Source organism: Taudactylus pleione, unplaced genomic scaffold, assembly GCF_031769625.1.
Source record: "Taudactylus pleione unplaced genomic scaffold, aTauple2 ptg000734l, whole genome shotgun sequence".
In the NCBI taxonomy this organism is placed as follows: Eukaryota; Metazoa; Chordata; class Amphibia; order Anura; family Myobatrachidae; genus Taudactylus; species Taudactylus pleione.
In genome coordinates this window covers 3123392-3143553 of record NW_028285136.1, presented here as the reverse complement: position 1 = coordinate 3143553, position 20162 = coordinate 3123392, and the positions used below count along the sequence as shown (strand labels likewise).

General features: G+C 47.8%; 1 protein-coding gene across 4 annotated transcripts in view; it reads left to right on the top strand.

The window, feature by feature from the left end:
- LOC148477220 (opioid-binding protein/cell adhesion molecule homolog) overlaps nt 1-20162 on the top strand; it is a 735935-nt gene that overhangs the window by 242243 nt on the left and 473530 nt on the right. Inside the window, exon 1 of one of the 4 annotated variants that reach the window (XM_088457025.1) lies at nt 12544-12565. The exons of 2 other annotated variants lie outside the window; for them this stretch is intronic. The gene's annotated coding sequence lies outside the window, so the exon portion shown is untranslated. Of the gene's footprint in view, nt 1-12543; nt 12566-13197; nt 13237-20162 lie in introns of those variants that run through there. One more of the 4 variants, XM_088457024.1, reaches the window with a different exon arrangement.

Sequence of the window (20162 nt, the reverse complement as noted above, 5' to 3'; positions counted from 1 at the left end):
ATCCGCTCGATCGGTATGCCGGGCGCCGGTCTCCAGACGTCGGACAAATGACAGGCGTCTAGATTTAGACGCCTGTCATTCGTCCCTAGTCGGGATAAAGCAGTCTGGAAGCTGGCGGTCGGCATTTAGACTACATTTAGGTTCCAGACTACATTTAGGTTGCATTTAGGTTCCAGACTACATCTCCCATGAGGGTGGGATAGTCTCTCAGGAGTCTGGGAGAACACACCACAATTCAGGAGTCTCCAGGACCATACTAAATACATAACTGCAGAATATTTTCCTCCTCATAATGGAAATCACGCTCACATTACTGTTCCTACATATCGGTATTCTACTGGGATGCTTTTATTTTCTTGTGTCCACCATGTGTCATAGTATGAACGCCTTCTATAGTGGCTTTAGGGGCTTGATTCATAGGTGGACGGATCGCAACGATCCTATGATGCAGACCCTGGCCTCGGCACTCCCAGGAGACGCGGGGTGGCCTGCCTGGAGACGTGCCCACTCTTTCCGGTTGGCCGAAAGCATCCGTTCCGGTAGAGTAGGCAGGTATGACGTGCGGCCATCGGCAAATACTGTTTCTGCGTGATTAAAGTGGCTGTAAAGCTCGATACCTACTCAGACGCACAATCGCTTACATTGGAGGCCATACTTTGATGGATAATCTGCACCTAGCATGGGGCTGCTGCAAGTTTCCGATGGTGCAACCAATGGCTGCGCCTAAACACGCTGAAAGTGGGCATCTCAATCCTTGCACACTGAGGGGCCTATTCATCATCGAAGGCTGTATGGCCTCCAATGATTAAAGTATCGCCGCGAGGGATAGTTCAGTATCCAACTCGCAGCGGGGGAAACGTGACACCGGAGCAATTCATCATTGCTCCAGTGAGGAGACAGCTGCTCCGTAAATCAGTTGCCCCCTCGGTTAGTATCGCAGCTACCGATGTAGCTGCGTTACTTACCTGCAGCCTGTCATCCCTGATATGCATGCGCACAGCCACCGAGGAGGTAGTGAGGAGGCGGCGGAGGGATCCCCTCCGATTCCTCTTCGCATCCCCGGAACTCCTTCCCATAGGAAGGTGCGGGGATCCGGGAACAATCGCCGTCTGAAGATGACGCTTGTTCTCGGCAGCAAACTCTGAAAACTTTCAGTTTTAGGAGTTTGCTGAATATCAGGGGGGTCCTATCTGACCCCTGATGATGAATAGCCCAGTAACCTAAATATCTAGCGTTTCTGCATGGTTACCGGGCCAAAACTGCCGTAGTCAGCTGGGACCCCTTTGGCCGGGTAAATCCTGCTACAGGCACTCACCAGCAGGGTGCACTGGTTTCCTTGTCTGGTTTCTTCAGCGGACAAATGCTTAAGGCACGCAAGACATTTGTGATCTTCCTCCCACATTGTGTAGTACAGGATTTCCCAAACTCAGCGCCTGATTCAGCAAGGATCACTGATGCGATCGCAGCAGTAAGCACGTACGCAGCGCAAATTATGCAAATGACTGCTATCGCAATGCCGTCGCGGACAACGTAACGACGCCCACTTCCCTTTACTCACATCCGTAATACCTTGCAAGTCTGTGAAAACATCGGTACCATCGAGTACCATCGGGGCCTCACGCACAATTAAGATAGGTCAGACCTCACTCACAAACTGCTAAACTTCCTGTCGGTATCTAGAGCTCAGGCTGCGTAGGTCATTGCAGGGGCTTAATTAAGCATGCCCCTGTAACGGCGTTGAAACGCACAGGCACGCCTGCGTTTCGCTGATCACCCCTACAAACAGTTCTTCCTGTCACTCTGCGATGGGTCTGTGTAGTCACTGCGATCGCAGTTCTGATCGCAGTAGCTGTTTCGCGAACGCGCACTGCGATGCCTGCACAGAACGCAACAATCCACCGGGTCTGTGCATTTTTTGCACTTGCAATCCTTGCTGAATCAGTCCTTCACTCCTCAAGGCACTCTAAGGGGCATATTCAATTGGGCGCGAGGTTTAGCGAGGAAAAAATCTTGTGACCAATTTTGGATTACCGCAGGTATGCAGGCTCCCGATACACGTGATATCCAATTTAAAAAAAAATAATTGGTCGTGGGGTTTTCAGAGCTGAAAACTCTGTGCCACGTAAAAAAAAAAAATTACACTTACCTGCCCGGGGGTCTCTGCGGCTCCCGGTGGCTTCCCCTCCATCTTCTCACCGGGGAGGGGGCTGTTGGGAGGGTGCAGGGGGACACAAGGGCTGCTGAAAGATGTAGTTCTCCCAGCGCCCATTACGGGGAGGGGCATACTTACACTGGACACACACACACAAACACCAGGGGTCACACACGCACACACTCACTCATACACACTTACAAACACTGACATACTCACCGCTGCTCAGGGGACCAGGTTTCGACGCTGGATGCACAAGACAGCACTTCCAATTGCTTAATTAGTCATTAGGAGGGGTGCAGCCGGGGTCCCAGAGCATTTTTCATAAAATTGTGGATTTTAGGAAAAATTGGTCGTGTTCTGGAGGTGCGCAAATAAAAACCCCACGGGTGCGTGATTTTTGCTATTCTCACCCCCAATTGATTATGCCTCTAAAAGTAACAGTCCAGGCTTCTGCACAGATTATGGTATAATCAAACCGTCTAAGGTACTAATTAAGGCCCTCATTCAGACCCACTCGCGAGCGGCTGTCGCTCGCAAGTGGGTCGATGGTCTGCACTGCGCATGCGCACGACGGAGGGAGCTCCGTCGTGCGCATGCGCGAGACGCGATGAGCGAAGGACTTTCCTTCGCTCGTAGTGTCTGATCAAAGGGGGCGTGCTGTCGATGTTGATTGATAGCACGCCCCCTTTGGTGGGCGTGCCGGGGGCGTGCCTCCCAGATGGAGGCGTTCCCAAGAGAACGCCTACTGTCAGAAGCCGGCCCCACTGACATCACTAGTGATGTCAGTGGGAGTGATTTTGGCTCTGATAGAGCCAAAATCACTCCTGGCCTTGCGGTTGTGAAACTCAACCGCAGCCTTCTGCTCGCAGTGGCGATGGTCGCGATGGTCAAGACCATCGTGACCATCATCCTGCACGCTCGTATATGCTGTGGGTGGTGACCCACAGCTATACGAGCGTCGAGGAGGACGCTCCATATTTATGGAGGTGAGCCCTGATTCAGAGCGAGCGCTCTGGTCAGAGCGTCCGGCTCTGAATCAGGGCCTAAGTCATGTGTGCTTAAGCATGGATATCCTTAAAACCTGGACTATTAGAGTGCCTCAAGGGCAGTTTGGGAGCCACTGGTCTAGTGCATCTTTTACGTAAATGTTACTGATGACGCATCAGCGGAAGCAGCTGGTCTCTGAGCTCATACACCTAGAACCCTATATATTACCCTACTTTGCACACACGCAGAAACTGGTGTTCAACTAACAAGCCTATTTATTAAAGCCTAAATGCAGGACGTATCAGAGAGATACTAATGCTGCAGAGCACAGTCCCCATTTTCTTCCAGGGAAACTGCATTCTGGTCCAATTTAGCAAGTTTCTAAGCTTGGCCCCATTCGCTAATGTCATTTTCAGATGGCGTTCGCTGCTGTAGCCTATGGGGCCCTGTACGGCAGCCCGATAAATCATAGGTACTCCAGGTTTCCCAGTAACATCTGTACAATGAGAGACCCTTAAACGAAGTGACACAATTTACCAATCACAGTAACACTACACAGCTGCACAGTGAAGGACTGTGCACGGTCACCCACGGTTGTAATTATACAATTGACATGGGGCGAGCAGCAGTAATCTCTGGATGTGAGCACCTGTCACTGCTGCCCTGTGATTACCTGCAGTTTACCAGCAGCTGTGCGGCACCCGGTAGACCACAGCAATACATGTGGAAAATATAATTGGAAAAAGATAAGCTTCATATTGACCTTTCACAAAGGGCTGTTAAGAAATGACTAGACATTCTGCTTAGTTTTTGTGCTGCGATTAAATTGGAGAACAGCTAACACAATTTAAATGCCAAGGCTTGGAATGGCAATCTTACTGTATTGTAACCCCTGCAATAAGGGTCAGCAATACTGTGTTATGAATCACGTTAGTATAGGGCAGCGAATACATCTCACACTACTTCAGTTCCCTGTATTCTCGGAGTGTGTATCAGCTGTCATAGAGCCATTACAGGAATATGGGTGCAAGTATCGGGTGATTATCGAGTGATTAGTAGAGATTAGTTTGGTTTCGGATCGGATTTTCCAGCCAAGTTCGTATCTCAGAACGAGGCAAAGCGTCATCTTTTAAGGACATCTGTGCTGAGGTGTTTGTGAAAGATTACATTTTGCCTAGTTTTGAGACCTGAAATTGGTGGGAAGATCTGAGCCAAAACCGAACCGCTCATCTCTAGTAATAAGCATTAATTAAAAAAATCAGCCATTGTTCCTATGGTAACAGACAGAGGCCCTGATTCAGAGCCAGACGCTCTGACAGAGCGCTCGCTCTGAATCAGGGCTGTCCCTCTGAATTTAAGAGCGGCCTCCTGGCCGCTCGCATAGCTGTGGGTGGCCACCCACAGCTTTAGCGAGCGGCCAAAATGATGGTCGCGATGGTCAAGACCATCGCGACCATCGGGCTTGCGACGACACCCTTGCGGTAGGGTCTCGTTGCCGCAAGCCCTGGAGTGCTTTTGGCTCTATCAGAGCCAAAAGCACTCCCACTGACATCACTAGTGATGTCAGTGGGGCCGGCCCCAGGCGGTAGGCGTTCCCATGGGAACGCCTTCGTCTGGGCAGCCACGCCCCCGGCACACCAACCAAATGGTCAATCACCATCGACAGCATGCCCCCTTTGGTGCGAGACCCATAGCGACGGCTTGGCCGTCGTTATTCGGGTCTCGCGCATGCGCACTTGGCCAACATCGACCAGCTTGCGAGCGCTCAGCACTCGCGAGCGGGTCTGAATCAGGCCCAGAGTCATAGGGTAACAGTGCCTGTGTGACAGAGTTTAGGGTAGCAGTGTGACTGAGTAACAGTGTGTATGGGGCAACAGCGTGACTGAGTTGTAGGGTAAAAGAGTGACAGGATTAAAAGGTGATGTGATAGTTACAGGGTAACAATGTGACTGGGATATTCAGTAAGGAAACAATGTGATAGGGTTATAGGATACCATTGTGACTGGGGTACAGGGTGACAGGGTAACAGTGACAGAGGGTAACAGTGTGACTGGGATATAGGCTAACACTGTGACTGAATTATAGGGTGACAGTGTGACTGGATTATAGGGTGACTTCTATGTACGGTGACAGTGTGACTGGATTATAGGGTGACTTTGATATATGGTGACAGCGTGACTGGATTATAGGGTGACAGTGTGACTGGATTATAGGGTGACAGTGTGACTTGGATATTGGCTAACACTGTAACTGGAATATAGGGTGACAGTGTGACTGGATTATAGGATGACTTTGATATATGTTGACAGTGTGACTGGATTATAGGGTGACAGTGTGACTGGATTATAGGGCGACAGTGTGACTGGATTATAGGGTGACAGTGTGACAGAGTAACAGAATAATAGTGTGACATGGTTAGAGGGTAGCAGGCAGGGGAGTAGCAAGACCTATGGGGGCCCCATATCAAAATTTCCACAGGGCAACCCCTGTGCAAATTATTTTGCAAGTTATCTTTTTTGATAGTGCAAATATTAGATCATTTACAGTCTACCTACTTAGCTGACACGCAGGATTAAATGAATGGTGACTAGCAAATAATAAGTATCAAACAAAAAAATATATTTTCTAGAAAATAAAAAGTATATAGTCTCCCTAATCCTAAATGTCTATAATATAACGTGGTATATAAGAAGGCTATAATTCACTAATTTATCAGTTGGTGAGCAGAGAGGGAGGCGGAGCCGGCTGGGCCAGTGACAGCACACACACACACTGCACAGATATATCTGCAGATGATGGTCATTCATACACGTCTCCCTCTGGCCGTGGGCCCCACTATCTGGGGGGACATCTCCCCGCGGCCTCTGCTGTATGTGTACGGGCTATTGGCAGACCACTCGTACACACTGCCCGATGGACAGATTGTCACAAGCCGCCGCATCTTGTTGGCCAACGGTGCGCCTGGCGATTTTCTTAGGCCTGTTGCCGGGAGACGCCATGCTGTCAACTCATGAAGCCTTTCCATACGGCTGTACGTCATCTCTGCTGGGACTGGATTAGTTCTTCATCCTTTTCTCTGTCCTGCTGGTGCGTTGCTCAGATGCCGGTGATAGCGTCTTACACGTGTTTCCGGTTCCATAGAGTTGGTATCTCTCATTGTGACTGTCAGCATCTCCAGTCCCGAGTCTGTCGTGTCTCCTGTTGTATAACATCCCAGCGGCATTTACCACACTGCAGCGTCTGAGGTTCCAGCATAACATCGCGGCTATCTCCGCTGCAGGGTGCCTCCAGCCTTCCAAGTGCCATGTCATATTCCGGCAGCACAGTGCTCTCTACTGCGTCTGAGGGTCTCCAGCCTTACACGGCAACTACCTCTGCAGTGTGTGTACACATTATCTCCCAGTTTCCGCACCATCTCGGCGGCATTAACCGCATTGCAGCGTCTGAGTAGGTCTTTATTGTACACCAAGGTTATCTCTGCTGCTCTGCATCTCGGAATATCTCCAGCTGTTCAGGCTGCTCTGTGACCATCAGGTCACCATCTTGCCAAGTATCTCCAGCCCTCAAGGCTGCTCCGTGACCATCAGGCCACCACCTTTGCCAAGTATCTCCAGCCCTCAAGGCTTCTCCGTGACCATCAGGCCACCACCTTTGCCAAGTATCTCCAGCCCTCAAGGCTGCTCCATGACCATCAGGTCACCATCTTTGCCAAGCACCTCCAGCCCTCTAGGCTGCCACGTGACCACTAGGTCTCCACCTTTGTCTAGCATCTACAGTCTTGGGTTACAACTGCACTATCCTTCAGTTGATCCCATCGCTATAATAATCCTCAGAACTATTGCCTCCTGCTGAAGAAATTCTTTTTGGGATTCATAACACAGATATATCTGCAGATATATTTGCCATCGGCTGTGCAGCACAGCCAACGCGATATGTCTGTGAACAACGTCGTTCACAGACATAGCGCTGGTGCACACTGGCCGACGGGCACCAGATATATTGGCCAATCAATTGATCGGCCAATATGTCTGTCAGTGTGTACCCAGCTTTAGCTTAGCTGAGGTCCCAGATGCCCTGCAGCAGCACTCTGGTGAGAATAGAAAAGCCGGGGCTCAGGAGATGGCAGTGTTACTCGGTGCAGGGAGAGGACCAGGTCCAGGAAGCGCCCTGGGCCCCGTAACATCCGCACTCTCTGCACCTACTATAGCTACGCCCTTGGTGTGACAGTTCTATGCCTAGATTACATCTCATATAATGTCAGGTCCTTGATCACTGCTGGTATCATGTACAGTGTACACAAAGCATCTATAATAGCCCAGCAATGTGTATCAGTACTTGGTGTACATGAGCTGTGATTGGCAGGGTGGGGAAGGAGAGATAAGTGAGACATTAATAACAGCAGGAGCATCTCTGTCAGCAGTCAGGAGAATAGATTGTTTAGCTGTGACAGGAGCCTGTTTTATTCTTGTTTTTCCCTCTGATTTCCATACTGTTAAGTAAACAATAAAAGGGATATAGAATTGAGCAGTAATGACGCAGGGTATCTGTCTGGGCAAGGGGTACACAGGGCGATTACAGCGGCTGGAGGCAGTAGCCGGGAACTGGCATAATCTTTCTGTGCAGGAGCTGTCATCCAAGCTGGCTTTCTCCCAGAATGGTTATCTCCTTTCTGTTGAGATGTAATAATATTTCCTGATGCCCAATCTTTATATTTTATGTACCTAGCAATAAGCGACTCAGGTAGCACATTGTGGCCACTTAGGACGAATGACATGTCTCCGCAAGTTACCTTTCATTGCATACACATCTTACAGGCTCATTTAACTGGATGTAAAAGGATAAATCTATTACAGGTATAGTTATTACAGTTGTGATTGTAGGATTTATAGGATTTGCATTTTTTCCCATATTTTATATAGAAATGTTTCAATATGGTTCACTCAGCGTAGAGAATGTCCAGTTATGCTTAGGTAAACCACAGTTTCCCATTACAGGACAGGTTTTAAGGATATCCATGCTTGAACACAGATGACTTAATTAGTACCTCAGTCACTTTGATTTAACCATCTGGACTCAAGCAAGGGTATCCTTAAATCCTGCACTGTAATGGTGCAGTTTGGGAAACTCCAGGGCAAATAGACAACCCTCCTGCCTCCAGGCCACTTATCCAGTGTAGTAGTCACAGTCACTGAGACTTACATGATCATAGTACCGCCCCGCATGGCGTAATTCCACAAAACGCTGCACTACGACATGAGGGGCAGCGATTCATGGCCATACCCTCTCACATTTACCTCTCCGAATCTCCCATACCACAGAAGGTAGAAGTAGGTAAGCAAGCTGTATACCAGCCATGGTTTAAGAGTAATGCGCGGCCCTTCCAAACATTAAAGGGCCACCCAATGTGGCCCCGAAGTGTATGAGGTTGCCTAACACTACTTTAAACAGTAATAATTGTGACTGACTTTATCACACACACACGAGTTGTTGTTTTTTTTTTGGGGGGGGGGGAAGTGAGCCAAAATAATGTCACCATTATCCACATTAACATGTATATTATATATATATATATATATATATATATATTAAAATACAATACATTGTTCTCATTTTTGAATATAAGTATTGTTTGGTTTTAGGGTGCAAAGACTGATCATAGTCAAGGGTATTGTGGCTGACTGGTTAATTAGCTGTTAAAAGTACATTACCTCCTCATTCCGAAATCTGTTCTTTTCAACAGTACAGAATTCCTAATCTAAACTTTCTGCTGCCAAGAGAACGCTTCACCCACTCACAAAGCAGATGCTTAATTAGGTGAAGGTGATTGCCAAACACTTTTCCTGCGGAGTGGAGACCGCTGCCTGGCACTAGAATAATAGCGTGTCTGTGGTGGGCTGGGGGTATTTTTTATATCCGTCCACAGCCAGACAAAGAGGCCACTGAGTGTATTACCATTCAAAGGGGCAGAATACAGAACACTTGTTCTTCCCATTATTTGGAGAGCTCCCCCCATATTATTCCCCGTCAATCATCATCAGCTCATTAGTACAGTAAGCTACATTTCTGCTGGATACTGTGGACCTGATTCAGCAAGGAACGCAATTGCTAATACGCACGCAATCGGCCGATTGTTGCCCACTGCACGTGCGTACGCATCACAGTGCGCGAACCAGTCACTGCGAACGGGACTACGATCGCAGTGACCACACAGAGTGATTGACAGGAAGTGCCGTTTGTGGGTGGTGATGGGAGGGGTGGACAGGGAAACGCAGGTGTGCCAGTGTATTTGAATGTTGTTGCATGGGCGTGCATAAATTATCCACTGCGATGCCATACGCAGCCTGAAGACACATAGCGTGCGCTGATGTTAGCAATTCCTGAGTAAGGTCAGGGCTTGTGCAAGTGTGCGTGAGACTGCGATGCTACCGATGTTTTCGCAGTCTTGCTAAACATTACGGATGTGCGTAAGGTAAAGTGGGCCGCAGTGTACCGCGGGTGGCAAAAGCTGTGGTGACCGATCACCGCCGGGTGAATAGGTGCCATGTGCATGCACACGGTATCTTTTCACCATGAGGGGAGAGCTTGGGGGAAGCCCAGCACCTCCGTAAGTGCTGGGCACGCCTCCAAGTGTGATAAATTGGGGGCGTTGTCATAAGACTCGCCCCCTCTTCTGCTTGGCCCCACCTTCAGCATGCACAGATACTACATCCCCGGACCCTCTGCAGGGTGCCCTGCCCGCTGGCAGACGGGAACACTATTATTTCCAGGTCTTGCGGCCATGAATGGCTTTTATCTGCTGTAAAGCTGGGTACACACTATACAATTATTGGTCCTGATTTGCCAATAATCAGGTGATCGGCCCGATTTATTGTATGGTGTGTTGGCATGAGCAATTCAGTGTTTCACCAATAAAAAGGTTATGGAAACATCTACAAACACATTCCTTTGATTGTCTGATTGGTCAGCCCTGGCCGAAGACATCAGCCAAAAGGTTCCAAGACATCAGCCAAAAGGTTTCAATATCGTGTAGTGTGTATACTTTCTAATCTGCCCATATTTCCTATGTTTTTTTCCTGATTGACATATGATCCTTCTGGGCGTACATATGCAGATGCGCCAGATGTTTAATTTAAATTGTATTGTGTGTAGCACAGACATTGGGTCCGTGATTTTGCAGAAAAATTGTCCCGATGGTCAGATCGATCTAAAAATCGCATAGTGTGTACCTAGCTTGACTTGCGGGAATTGCGCTGACATGTGAGGAGAGAGGTGACATGAGCAGGATTTCTGTAAAACCGCAAGTTATCACGAGCAGCAAGCCGGGCCTGATATTTGCAGCGTGGGCAGAGAAGACGACGAGCGATTGATGGACAGAGAGAGGAAGACAGACACACAGAGGTGGCGAGATTGATGAGTGAGGAAAAGCCGGAAGATTGATGGAGGAACGGAGCATGGGGGCTCCTTCCTCTGCTCATTATAGAGCTTTAATTAATGATTCTGCTTCTAATTAATAAGTTGCACCGACAAATCGTCCTGAAAATCACCTGGGTCAACTCATTAGTCCTCAAATGAAGCTTATGATGGAGCCAAGCCCTGTCATTGAAAGTGCATTGTCACTGTGCATTCCCCGGTGTGTCATTGTGAGTCATTGTAACTAGCCTGCTGTACGCTCATTCTTTCCAACTAGATTATTGTAACAAGGATACAAAACTCATTCCTCAGTAATGTAACAAAGTCATTTCTAGCAGACGGCTGATTAATGGAATAACAAGGGAAGTTGCCAGGGATGAAACATCAAAACTGTTCTTGTGAAAGAGAGAGGCCTCTATTAAATTTGGATTTCCTCTGTAACGTGTGGGGGAAAAGGGGGAGCGGTTGCTATTCTCATGTGTAAAAGTCCTTCACAATCTCTTCACTTTTATTAAATGGAATTAAACTTTGCCTACAGTCCGGATGTTTTTACAATATGTATTCTCTGACAGTGTAGAGGACTCATTAATCTAATCTTTTGCTTAAAGAGGTAAAAAAAATTAAATGAGAATATTTATTATTGACTTAAGGCCCCCATACATCAGAGATTGATTGCAGCAATCGTGCAATTTGCAATCGATTGTGTATAACAATCTTTCCCTTTTTCAATCGATTGTGGCAATTCTGCAATCTGCAATCGATTGAAAAAGAGAAAGATTTTTATACACAATCGATTGCAAATTGCACGATTGCTGCAATCAATCTCTGATGTATGGGGGCCTTAAGTCGATAATAAATATTCTCATTTAATTTTTTTTACCCCTTTAAGCAAAAGATTAGATTAATTGGGGCCTTTAATGCAAGAGGCATCTGTATGCTATTATTCAAATGTGTACCATATATGGAACTTTTTATGCCCTCAAAAGTAATCAATCCAAAAAATTCCCTGGAAGAACATGCCTGTGCATGCTGAACAGCAACAAAACAGGGGTTTGCAGAACTAGAGATGGCCTTCGAATGGCTCACCCCCGCCTCGTGGTTTTATGCCATCAATTTTATGCATTAACGGTGACCACCAATGGTTATACTGTCGATGGCCATCCCTATGCCTCCTCCGCAGGGCCATTAAGAGACGGCACAGGCCCGGGGGAAGGGGCCGTGGCTTATTTTTGGAGGCGTGTCCACGACCCCCATAGAAAAAAAAAGAAAGACTTAGTTGCAGCACCGCTCAGCGGCTCTGCACGTTGGGGAGGGCGTTACTTCTGAGCCCCTCATCCCGGTGCAAATCTAGCGTGTGCTGGGCTGCCGATAGGTAGGAGGGATGGGGGTGTGGCATCGGACCCGGGCCCCGCCAGCAAGCCCGGGCAATTAGTACCTGCTCCTCCCAATCGATCACTGGCCTCTAGAAGGAGATTCCATAGTTAGTAAGGATAAGAGTAGATTTATGTACAAAGATTGTAAGACGATAATGTTTTGCTATGTATTATATACATAGTTACTTTAGCTTTTTATGTGTTTTATGTTCCTGGAGGACTCTCCCTGCAAACAGTTAAGCTGGCCATACACCAGACCAACTGTCCTCCAACCATCCAACTAGTTGGTTGGTTGGAATGAAAATCCGCTAATGCATGGGAGCAAATGACAATCAGCCATTTCCTCCCAAACACCGGAAAACGTATGAAAGCTGTTGTTTAGACAAGTTGTTAAATCAAACAGATGTAACCAACTTGCCTGAACGACCTTTCATGTTTTCTGGTGTTTGGGAGCAAATTGCTGATTGTTAGTTGCTCCCATGCATTACCAGATTGTCATTCCAACCAACTAGTTGGATGGTTGGAGGAAAGTTGGTCAGCTGGCCAGCATTAATTGTTGTCATGTGAGCTGTATAGCTAGAGAGGTCCTGCAGCCTTCTCTGAAGTTACCCTGGGAGGATATGGTGCACAGATAATTCAGGTATGCAATACGTAACCTACTAATTACACTGCTCAGTGTCCCCTTAATCAGTCTGTTACCCCCAGAAACACATACCCATCACCAAGCTACTCACAAATATAATCAGCTTTCTCCTCCCCCACATTAGACTGTAAGCTCTCCTGCCTACACTTTGTCTTGTGTGCCGCATGCTGCTGTCTATATGACTTGTAAATGTCCGGTGCTTTTCCTGCTGTTCGCCCTTGTAATAAGCTGAACTTCAACAATACACTGCACATTTTTGTGACCCCCCCCCTATTAATTTGCAATAATAATCATATCAATGACATACATAGAGTATTTTTTACTTATATGTGTTTAATAATACTACAAATAATCGTACACAAACCTTCTGTATGTGCTTGCTGCAGTCTAAATGGAGACTATAAAGCAGGTGTCAGGAGAAGCCATAGACAACGCACATCTGACGGGCTGTTATTATTCTGGCAACGGCTGTAGAACAGGTCACCCAGCAGGTGCACAGGTGTGTTCATTATTCACTGACATATTTTAAAAGATCCACAGGTGGAGCTAATTATTTCACTTGTGATTCTGTGAGGAGACATGGAAAACATGCACTGTTTGGGGTCCTGAGGACTGAGTTTGAGAACATGTGATGTAGAAGTTCACTAATATTCAGAGGTGTGATTTTGGTAAAGTACACAATCCCTTTTGTGTATCTAACCTAGTTTTACACGTGAAACATGCTTTACAATTTAATTGTATGTGAACTTGAACTTCACACTATTTTATTTCATGCTCTGAAGTCCACTGTACATTATTGTGATGGCAAAAACAATTAGAATTGTATCTAATTGAATCACCTCTTATGTGGCTAATGTGCAGGAATTGCAGTCAGTCAATGTGATGTAGTAATGTGCAGGAATTGCAGTCAGTAGATGTAATGTGCAGGAATTGCAGTCAGTAGATGTGATGTAGTAATGTGCAGGAATTGCAGTCAGTAGATGTGATGTAGTAATGTGCAGGAATTGCAGTCAGTAGATGTGATGTAGTAATGTGCAGGAATTGCAGTCAGTAGATGTAATGTGCAGGAATTGCAGTCAGTAGATGTGATGTAGTGATGTGCAGGAACTGCAGTCAGTAGATGTGATGTGCAGGAATTGCAGTCAGTAGATGTCATGTAGTGTTATACGCCTTATATATGTGGGTGATTTGCAGGAATCAGTAGATGTGATGTAGTAATGTGCAGGAATTGCAGTCAGTAGATGTGATGTGCAGGAATTACAGTCAGTAGATGTGATGTAGTAATGTGCAGGCAGTCAGTAGATGTGATGTAGTAATGTGCAGGAATTGCAGTCAGTAGATGTGATGTGCAGGAATTGCAGTCAGTAGATGTGATGTGCAGGAATTGCAGTCAGTAGATGTGATGTAGTGTTATACGCCTTATATATGTGGGTGATTTGCAGGAATTGTAGTCAGTAGATGTAATGTACAGACTGGTGATATTCCGTGACCTCAATAAAAACTGTCCAGCTTGCTGGGGGTCACTAATGACCCTGATACCCCTATAGTAAATGATATGGCTATTAGTCACAAATTCTACAGAGTATAGTGCTCAGAAACTGGAATTAGGAGCTTCCCAACCTGACACCATTGCTGGGTACTCTCACCACGTCTGGGGTGTCTGTATTCATCCTGGGTATCTCTCGGGTGGCCGGGGTGTTATGCCTGACACTTGGCTGCCAATAGTTACCCCACTTTCTAGGTGTAACAGATACATAGGTTGATTTCCAGTTCCTATGATTGATGTTGTGTTCGCCTGCGCAGGATGCTTCCCTGGGAACTCGCAGTGTCTCCATCCGCCGGCTGTGTGCGTCTCGTGCAGAACATATGAGGTCACGGAGATGCCTGGAGGAGGAGGAGGGGGGGGGGGGGGGATTAGTATTTGGAGATGACATTTTACTTGTGCTTCTGCTGCTCAGAAGATGCAGAGAGAAATGAGACTTGTTTTGACAGTCAAGTTTTGACAATTTAGCAGAAATAATTCCTGTAATTTCAGATTCCACGGGCTGTCTGTCAGGGAAGATATGTGAAGGGTAGACAATGGTGTTTATACAGCCTATGTGACTTTCTGTGATCGTGTGCATACATGTGTGTTAATGTGTTACCACTGTCTATAGATCAACCACATATGTGGAGTATACAGAATGTGGGACGTCTGTTTCTAGTCGTGCTGAGATCTCCGCAGGTTAAGGTGCTAATACGTTTAGATTGCATAAAATGTCACGAATATCATGGTCAAGAAACGGGAGCGTTTCGCTGCAACAGTGGGAAGTGACTTGTAAATGTGGGGTTGGACTATTCCAGGGGTAGGCAACCTGTTGCACTCCAGCTGCAGTGGAACTACACCTCCCAGCATGCCATGCAACAGTTATGCTGTTACGGCATGTGAAAACTGTGGAAGGGCATGCTGGGATGTGCAGTCCCACAGCAGCTCGAATGCCACATGCTGTCTTCTGCTGGACTATCCCTTTGTCCACTTCATTGTATGTTTAATACCAAAGTGATTACGGGGAATATCTCTTAAGCAATTTTTTTAAAATAGTCCTCAAGAAACAAACGCTTCCTGAGGAATTCTGCGTGAATTAGTCTCCCGATAGCCAATGCCAACTTTGGATGGAGTTAGCCATTGTATAAGCTACGGTAACGCGTCCTTTTTTTTTTTTCTAGCATTATTTAGGACAGAATGGGCCGTATTCAATTAGGTGCGCACCTAAGTAATTTCGCCAGGCAAAACGTATACACTTATTTAATTCCAAATACTTTTCGCTGGTGCGGAAAGTCATTGCATTGGAATAGGCGAAAAAGATTCGCCTATGAAAGCTGTCGAAAAAAAGTGCAGTTTTGGGGTGCAAACTTGCAGGAACCACCCTGCAGCCTTGGGACAGCCCCCCAAAGCTAAACAGCGTCCAAAAAAGTTTTAAAAAGACTTAAGAACACCCCAAAAAATGACTTTGAAAAAGGGGGCAAAAAGTACAAAGTTGGGGGACAAACTTAAAAACTAGTGAAATAGACTCCAGGGAGGTCCCCCAAGTATACCCCGGGTGTTTTTAAGTTTGCAGGTAGTTGCAACAGGTGGATTTTTTTAAGTTTTTTTAATACTTCACTTTAGCAACTCTAAAATATGCTAGCACCCATTTTTGTGTACCCCAAATTTGCTGGGACTACTTATTTTCACCCCAAAAAACTGCTAAATGCTATTCTTCACCACTTGTGTAAAGATGCTAATTAGCAGCTATTGAGAGCATTTAAGTACCCAAAAAACCTTCAGCAGGCTTATTCGGGGGTATCTATAGTGATCCCCAATGTCAGTGCTTCTTTTGGGGGGTGTCAGGCGGATTTCCCCAAATTTGACAGCACTTTTCGCAAGGTCCGAATTTGCCGATTTCTAATTGAATACGGGGACAAGCGCGATACTTTTTCCCATGGAAAACCAGCGATGTCGTCGAAAAGTACAGGACTTTTCACACCTAATTGAATATGCCTCAATGTTTTATACAACATACACCCTTTATTAATACCAAGTTTCTTCTTCACCTACTCATCATTCTCTCCATACAGTCATCTCTCTCTGTCTAAGCCAAGGAGTAGCGTTCCCGCTAGGCTGTTTTAGCGGGGCGCGGCGCCCTGCCCTCCTTCTGGAGGGCAAAAAGCACCCTGCCCTCCAGGAGGAGGGCAAAAAGCGCCCTGCCCTAACAGCCTGCGGGAGCCGTTCTCACCCGCGGGACGCAGTGTCCCGCGGGTGGAGAAACATGCGGTGTCCCGGTCACCGCCGGAGAATAGACGCCGGGCGCATGCGCCCGGCATCTATTCTTCCTTTCTGCAGCGCTTGGGGGCTTCCCAGCATGTCCGTAAGCGCCGGGCACGCCCCCAAGTATGACAAAAAGGGGGCGCGTCTTATAGACGCGCCCCCTTTTCATAACCAAGCCCCCTTTTCGGACGCGCGCGCGCCTCAGGCGCGCGCACAAGATTGCCCTCTCTAGCTCCAGCGCCATGCCTGCCACCGGAGCTAGAGGGAACACTAAAGGGGCATGATACGGCTACCAGGAAATACAGGCAGGCTAGTTTGTGTGACAGGCTGGGCTTATTTAGAATGATTATGGTCCGGTACAATAACACTTGATGCAGCTGCATCCGCCTGTGTGACCTCAGCATGTGCTTATAAGGAATTGGTGCTGTCCTTGTGGGCTCCTGTAGCCGATTACAGGAGTCCTGTACACTGTAGGACTGGCACTGCCCCATAGCGGTGGCATTCCAGCCCCAATCTCAACCCCATAGTCATACAAAGTATTGAGTCACATTTGCGCCTCAAAAAAAGACACAGATTGCGAAAAATTTACAAAAAAGCACAACTGAAAATAAAAATAGCGAATAGAGGCCCTCATTCAGAGCCGTACGCCTCCTGGACGCTCGTATAGCTGTGGGTCACCACCCACAGCCTATACGAGCGTGCAGTTTGATGGCCGCAATGGTCATGACCATCGTGACCATCACCACTGCGAGCCGGAGCCTGCGGTTGAGGTTTTCAACCGCAAGGCCCGGAGTGATTTTGGCTCTATCAGAGCCAAAATCACTCCCACTCACTAGTGATGTCAGTGGGCCGGCTTCTGACGGTAGGCGTTCCCTTGGGAACGCCCCCGTCAGGGAGGCATGCCCCCGGCACGCTCACCAAAGGGGGCGTGCTGTCAATCAACATCGACAGCACGCCCCCTTTGATCAGACACAACGAGCGAAGGAAAGTCCTTCGCTCGTCACGTATGGCGCATGCGCACGACGGAGCTCCCGCCGTCGTGCGCATGCTCAGTGCAGACCATCGACCCACTTGCAAGCGGACAGCCGCTCGCGAGTGGGTCTGAATCAGGGCCAGAGTTTCAGACTGGCTGGAAATAAGCCTCAAATTTGTAAATAATGATTAAGGGGTCTATGCATACTTACCTACCTTTTATCATCTCTTCCCGGGAGAAGCCCGGGTAAGAGAAGCAGCAGGGGGCCGATGGGGGCGGGGCCTAACTATTTGCGTCATTAAGCCCCACCCACTCGTGGCAAAACTGCCGCAATTGTTCAAAATTTACATAGGGGGCGGGGCCAAATGCTGTGATTCATGCAGACTCGCATCTTAAGCCCCGCCCCCTTCACAGAGACCCGCGATCGCTGCGGGTATTCTCCTCATTCTGCCCACTTCACTAGGAAGTGGGCAGAATGCGGGAGAAATGCCTACCCTTCCGAGGGTGCGGGGGGTTACCCGAAAAATCAGGAGCCTCCCGCGAAAACCGGGAGGGTAGGCATGTATGGGTCTATGTACCAATAATCGTGGTATTGCTGCGATTATAATGTATCCAACTCGTAGGGCTAAACTCTGAAAAGCTTCTCTTTTTGAAGTGTAGTACATAGGGGTCAGATCGTAGTCACCATTGATGATAGTGCAGCGCTAATTAGCACTTTGCCGGAGATTTCTGAGAAATCTCCTGCATTATACTTTTAGTGCATAGGAGCAATACATAAAATTATGCAGAAACTGCAGTAAAAAAAACAGCTTGATACATGGGCCCCTAATAAAAATGTACAGCTGAGAATCTGCCGCTTGCTGAAAATGACGAACTCATTCCTGGAAATTCATTATGTCTGCTCCTGTAAGCGATGGAACCTTCCTTTGTACACGTACAGTACACCATGTGCTCCTATCCCACATTACAAAGTGAGTGGTGGTCCGACATTGGCTGGCCACGTTTCAGCTATACAGTATAGTAACCCTCACTATATGGCCGAGCAGGTTCCACCATTACAGTCAATGTTTTAAGAATATCCATGCCTGAGCAAAAAAATAGCTTAATAAATATTCTCCATAATCACTTTGGTATTAAACATATGATGAAGTGGACAAAAGTATAGTCCAGGAGTAGACAGTATGTGGCATGCGAGCTGCTCTGGAACTGCACATCCCAGCATGCCCTTCCACAGTTTTCATCCCATCCCAGTGGTTCTCAAACTCTGGAGCTCACAGACCCGGACGCTAAGCTGCGCTCTCTCGCTGCTGTCAGGGGCCGGGTATGCAAATTCCGTTATTGGTGTAAGGACGCCCTCTATGTCTTAGAGAGCGATGACAGAGTGAGCACACGCCGCTATAAAGACGCCCACTTTTCTTTCTCAGCACACGTCATCTCCAGGAAGTGTCTGATTAATCGGAACCATCGTGAGCCATCTTAGCTGCACGCAGCGCTTGAGGTAGACCTTACCCCACCGCAATCACTGTGATCACTGCAGGCTGAAATTCAACCAAGTGACGTGTACAATGACGCCTCAGTGCTAATCATGGACACCCAATAAACCCCATTTTGACGCCCAGACACGCCTGCGATCACACCACCACTCCCCTGTTCACAAGCACCTTCCCCTGTTACCACCCACAAATGGCACTATCTGTCACCCAAAGTAGCGCTCAGTCTGTGTACAACGAGCGCACGATTCCCGATGGCAATGACTGACTTGCGCACACGCACTGGGACGCATACACAGACGGGCGACAGTCGCCCATAGCGAGTGTCCGCAGCTTAGCGTCAAGGCCTGAATTGGGCCCTCTGTCCTCAGGACCCCAAACAGTTCACTTTTTCCAGGAAACCTAGCAGGAGCACAGGTGTAGTCATTACTTATTGACACATGTTAAAAAGATGCAAAGGTGGAGCTAATTATTTCATGTTAAAAAGATGCAAAGGTGGAGCTAATTATTTCACTTGTGATTTTACAAGGAGTCCTGGAAAACAGGGGTGTATCTAGGGATCCAAGCACCCCTGGCAATATAATGGACTGACGCCCCCTACCCCCCATGCAGTGCCCCCAGTAGTAATCCCCCACCTATGCTGCATTGCCCCCAGTAGTAGTCCCCCATATACAGTGCCCCTGTAGTAGTCCCCCCTATGCAGCATTGCCTCCAGTAGTAGTCCCCCCTATACAGTGCCCCAGTAGTAGTCACCCCAATGCTGCAGTTCCCCCAGTAGTAGTCCCCCTATACAGTGCACCCAGTATTAGTCCCCCCTATACTGCATTGAGCCCAGTAGTAGTCCCCCCTATACAGTGCCCCCAGTAGTAGTCCCCCCTATACAGTGCACCCAGTAGTAGTCCCCAGTAGTAGTCCCCTCCCTATACAGTGTCCCCAGTCGTAGTCCCCTCCCTATACAGTGCCTCCAGTAGTAGTCCCCCCTATACAGTGCACCCAGTAGTAGTCCCCTCCCTATACAGTGCCCCCAGTAGTAGTCCCCCCCCTATACAGTGCACCCAGTAGTAGTCCCCTCCCTATACAGTGCCCCCAGTAGTAGTCCCCTCCCTATACAGTGCCCCCAGTAGTAGTCCCCCCTATACAGTGCACCCAGTAGTAGACCCCAGTAGTAGTCTTCCCCCTATACAGTGCACCCAGTAGTAGTCCCCCGTAGTAGTCCCCTCCCTATACAGTGCCCCCAGTAGTAGTCCCCCCTATACAGTGCACCCAGTAGTAGACCCCAGTAGTAGTCTTCCCCCTATACAGTGCACCCAGTAGTTGTCCCCCCTATGCTGCATTGACCCCAGT